Raw genomic sequence first — 5,676 nt, 5'->3', positions numbered from 1 at the left:
CATCTTTTGGCTTTTAAAATCTGCTGATAAAGAAATGAAATAAGCAAATTATTTTCTTAGTGGTTTTTATCATATTCTGTAAGTTTATAAATGTAACATAAGATGTACCTACAAAGTAAGCTGCAGTTTCTGATTCTTCTGTTCTAATAACGCAATTTTACTGTACTCAAAATTCCAAATATTGCTCAGGATATGACTGTAACATTACTCTTAATTACATTTCAGAATATACCAGGTTACTGGTTTCCTTGCTGTCACATCCTTCCCAGCCATACCTCCCACTGCTACTGTATCATTGTTTGAAATGTGAAGAAAGTGTCACCACCTCTAAACCCTGTCCCAGTAATGTTCCCATAGCTATCCTTGGGGACAAATTGCCACTTAAGTCCTAGAATTCACTCACAAAGGCTCCACACAGAAGTTTGCTTTGACTCTTCTATGTCCCGTCTTTGAAATTCTTATTCTATTACATCATCGTATCTGCTCATTTTTAGAGATAATCTTCTAATTTTCCCCTGTCAGAATGCTTTTCCTCAAGCTTAACTTCTTAGGTTTCCTCCATAGTTCACATTATCCAAACTTCATAACGAGCGGGACATGTGCGTGACTGTGGACAATGATTTTTATTTTTCCCATATATATTTAAAAATTTAAAGGACTCTAAGTAACACTTTTCTCTTAAGTCTGTGTTTAATTCACAGTAGGACTAGCAAAGCATTAATGCAACAGAAGCTCTGCTGATCCTTACTGAAAATCTTCAAGCTGTCTGGTGAAGCTGTACAGTCAAAAGGTACAGGAAATTTCCAGATATTGCTTTAACTCCTTCTGCAAAGCCCAGCTATAAAGTCCCTACTGTAGGCCTGATGCAGCTTTTACTCTTTGTAATTATTTTCTGTTTATTTTTCTCTGTAGGTAATAAAATACAGTTATCTTCCCAAATTGTATCTCCCCACTCCTATATTGCCTGTATTTTGAAAGATTATATACACTTCAGTCTGAAATGAGACTTCCTAAAAAATTAATAGGGTTTTTTCACCAACTTAAATGGTGAGAAAGTGAGGACCTCGCCCATCAGTGAGGTTTATGTCATCCACAACAAGGCAGTTTTGAATACTAAAATACCACAGTTTCATTGTATTAAACATACTTAGAGAACATACATCAGAAGTTTGGTATTCATTCTATTTTAACAAGAAGCTATTTGACACTTCTATCATACAAACCCCCTCAAAAATATCTTCTTTTGACATTTCAGAGTCAGCTGAAGTTTTAACGCCAGAAGAATGTTATCTTTTTTCAGACTTAACTTTTAAGCCCAGACAAAGAAAATTTTCAGTTTCATAGATAGGAGTTTCAAAGCCTTATTCCCAACATTAGCAGCCTTTGAAAGAAAGAAACTGTAACAGAATTAATGAACTTCTTTTTAGAATCTAGCAAAATGCCCAAAAGAATTTACCTTGATATTTCTACTAAATCTAATAGTACTACAATAGTTCATATTACAACTGAACTGAACTGAAAGTTCAGTTTTAACTTTTCAGACGATGGGACATACCATCCCTCTGAGCTGCTGTCCTAGGATGCCTACATTATAGGAAAAAAACCCACAAAAAATCACCAAAAAAAAAACCCATATGGCTCACATTTGGAAAGTTTTTTCTTCAGAAGCTTAATAAACTAGCATTTTAAGAAATCCCACGCTTGTGAATTTTCTTAAGAGTTGGAATCCTGAATAGAATTAAGCAGGCGTTTGAAAACTGGTAGAAATATGTGTTATTTATGAGCACTACAAGTGACTTTGGTATTAATATTATGAAGGTGTATTTGGTTTGCATGGCAAGGGTTTGGTAGTGGGGGAGGCTACAGGGGTGGCTTCTGTGAGAAGCTGCGAGAAGCTTCCCCCATCTCCAATAGAGCCAATGCCAGCTGGCTCCAAGAGGGACCCGCCACTGGCCAAGGCCGACCCCATCAGCGACAGTAGTAGTGCCTCTGGGATAACATAGTTAAGGAGGGGAGAAAGTTGCTGCACAACAGCAATTGCAGCCAGAGAGAGGAGTGAGAATACGTGAGAGCAACAACTCTGCAGACACCAAGGTCAGTGAAGAAAGATGGGGAGGAGGCACTCCAGCTGCCAGAGCAGAGATTCCCCTGCAACCTGTGGTGAAGACCATGGTGAAGCAGGCTGTCCCCCTGCAGCCCATGGAGTTTAACGGTGGAGCAGATATCCACCTGCAGCCTGTGGAGGTCCCCACGCCAGAGCAGGCAGATGCCCGAAAGAAGCTGTGACCCCATGGGAAGCCCGCGCTTCCAATCCCAGCAGGTTCCTGGCAGGACCTTTGATCTCTGCGAGAGAGGAGCCCATGCTGAAGCAGGTTTGCTAGCAGGACTTGTGACCCCGTGGGGGACCCATACTGCAGCAGTCCGTTCCTGAAAGGACTGCACCACATGGAAGGGACCCATGCCAGAACAGTTTGTGAAGAACTGTAGCCCATGGGAAGGACTCTCATTGGAGAAGTTCATGGAGGACAGTCTCCCATGGGAGGGACCCTACACTGGAGCAGAAGAGGGGGAGGAGTCCTCCCCCTCAGGAAGGAAGGAGTGGCAGAGACAATGTGTGATGAACTGACCACAACCCCCATTCCCTGTCCCCCTGCACTGCTCGGGGGGAGGAAGCAGAGACAATCGGGAGTGAAGTTCAGCCTGGGAAGAAGGGAGGGGTAGGGGGAAGGTGTTTTAAGATTTAGGGGTTTTTTCTCATTACCCTACTCTGATTGGATTGGCTATAAATAAGTTAATTTTCCCCAAGTCGAATCTGTTTTGCCCATGATGGTAATTGCTGAATGTTCTCCCCCTGTCCTTATCTAGACCCATGAGCCTTTTGTGATACTTTCTCTCCCCTTGTCCAGCTGAAGAGGGGAGTGACAGAGCTGCTTTAGTCGGCACCTGGTGTCCAGCCAGGGTCAACCCACCATAGAAGGTATCTTTTTAGGATGCTAAATGGGTATTTTATGGTAACTGCAGAATCCCACAGAATTACTGAGGTGATCTCACAATTGCAGTTACTTCTTCATGGAAAACCAACCACTGATCTGACAGCGTGTTGGCAACAAGACTTGTTTCTACCTCATTTTTAAAATGTGACTGAATGCTACCACAAAACACCAGCTAGTAGGTGGTCAAACCCAAAAATTCTTGGTCAAAAACACTGCACAAAAAGGACAGAACTGCAATGACAGTCCCTAAATGTGTTATAAAAGCAAAGCATTAGTCCCATGATACAAATTAACAACCCAACTACATCAACAAGTATGGTTTGAAATTTCATATCAAAATAGAAAAGTTATGTGCTAGAAACCACCATCCTTCTAAGCAGGATGGCAAGTTACAATGCCTGCAATATAATGAGGGCCAATAGAAAAGCAAGAATACTAATCTCACTTCTCCCCATGCAGACAGGGTAGACGTCACCCAGAAGCATGATGCCACATCTGGGCTTTAAACCGCAGTTAATGAACATTTTTAGGAAATTAAGGAACACGTAACAGACGTTAAGACTTGACCCCAACTAGTTCATAGGGCCTGGTACAAAATGTTACTGCAGAAGAGCTGCTCTATCACAGCAACCCAAAGGAGTGTGGACTCAACATACGCATTCAAATGGCAAACACAAGGAACCCACTATCATTGTGCTTAGTTCAAGGAGAGGAACGACACATAAAAGAGAAGCAATTCCTCAGTTAAAAAGAGCAGTCAAAAGAATAAAACTATTGCAAGCAGCCTGGAAATTTTAAAATCACACAAGTGGAGGTTCAGGGCACACCCACACAACCTGCAGCTTCAGCACTGTATGTTTACCCTTTCAGTGCCCATTATCTCAGAAAAGATACAATGTAGCTTAGAAAGGTTGAGGGAAAGGTGATGACCTATACATAAGGAACGGCTTTCAAGTAAGGAAAGACTAAACAGTTTGCAATTTTCCAGGATGGGGAACATAGTTGAGGGGAGATAGGAAAAAAGGGTATAGATTCAGATGTGGCATGAAGGCTGATGAGGGAGACTGTCCTGAAGTGCCTCTTCAAATACAAGAGTTAGACTTCAAACAGAAGTAGCAGGAGTCAGGTTTGAAACCAGAGAGGTATTTTTTTTTCCCCACAGACCTGCTGTGCCATACATCTTGCCCCAGGAAAGGCCTGATGGACTTCAGAAGCGAGCCCTCAAGGGAGCATCACGTCCTGTTCACCATCTCCGTATGGATTTCCCTGTCCCTCTGTCGGGAGCTGCTGCCAGACACATGATACTGGACCGATCCAGCTGCGCACACACGTAGGCAGCACGCAGAGATGCCAAACAAGATTTAACTTTCAAACCTCTTTTTCCCCACTCTTTCCCACGCGAGTTATCAGACCTGAGAGCTTTCTTTTACCACATGCTAGAGTTAAGACTCTAAAAAATTTACAGTAAATCTCTACTTGATCACACTAATTCCAGGCTTGCTTAATGGCTTTAATATTTTCCCCAGTTACAAATCCACTGCAATATTTAACTTTCAAACCTCTTTTCTCCACTTTTTCCCACACGAGGAAGAGGTCAGTCGGCTCATTGCTGTGGGGACCGGAATTTGGGTCTCCCTCCTTTATTCCCCCATCGGCCCCGCTACTGAGAACTCCAGGCGTGGGGGGGCATCACGGCTCTTCGCAGCCTCCCTGAGGCCCTGGGCGGCACCTCAAGCCAGCCCCGGGGCTACCCGGGAGGCAGCACACCTCTGCAGGACGCGCCACCGCCGCCCCCTCAGCTCCGGCAGACACCGAGGGCGACACAGGCTCGGTCCAGACCCGGAACGCCACGAGAGGGGGAATCCGGCAGGGGCCGGGCCGGGCCGCGTTCTTCCCACCAGCGGCGGCGCACAGGACAACGACACGCCGCCAGATCCACACCTACCGCGGCGCGCCAGGCCGGTCCCGCCTCCTCCGGGGCAGTGGCAGGAAGCCCCGCCTCTGCGGCCGCCGGGGATTGGCCGGAAGGCGGTGCCAGTCCGGCTGTTAGCATGGGAACCAGACGCGCTGTGGTGGGGTCCAGGACTTCTGGGCGGGCGGCAGCATGGCCAACCCGGAGCACACCCAGCGCGGCCTCAGCGGTGCCCTTGTCACCGCTGAGGAGCGGCCGCAGGATTTTCCCCCGCGGGCCGCTGCGATGTCGTTGTCGCCCCCCTTCCCCCCCTCGGTCCGTGTCTCGGAACAGCCGCCGTGAGCCCTCCCCCGCCGTAACGAGGGCTGCGGGCCAGCCGCAGCACCGCCCGGCTGAGCGACACGGTGACGGGAAAAGGACGCTGCCAGCGGCAACGCTCCTGCTCCGGGGCCGCTCCTGCCCCCGGGCGGGGAACAAGCGTAGCCCGCGTGGCGCCGCCCTCTTCCCCAGCCGTGCCGGACCCCAGCCCGCCCAGGTCCTCCGCGCAACCCCTCCCGGAGAGGCGCTGCCTTCTCCACTCCCCGCACGACCGCTCCCGCGCAGGCCACCCGCCGTGGGCGTACGCGATGACGCACGGAGTGACGCGACGCGACGCGACAGACGTGTGGGCGTTGGGGCGGCCCCTGGCGCCGCGCGGCCGTTGGCCGGGGGCGGTACGGCGCCGTGTGCCCGCCTCCTCCGCCCCTGTGCCGGCCGCTGCCCCGGGGCTGC

This window comes from Vanellus vanellus, assembly GCF_965231255.1.
Source record: "Vanellus vanellus genome assembly, chromosome: 2".
NCBI lineage: Eukaryota > Metazoa > Chordata > Aves > Charadriiformes > Charadriidae > Vanellus > Vanellus vanellus.
Note: the sequence above shows the minus strand (reverse complement) of the source record.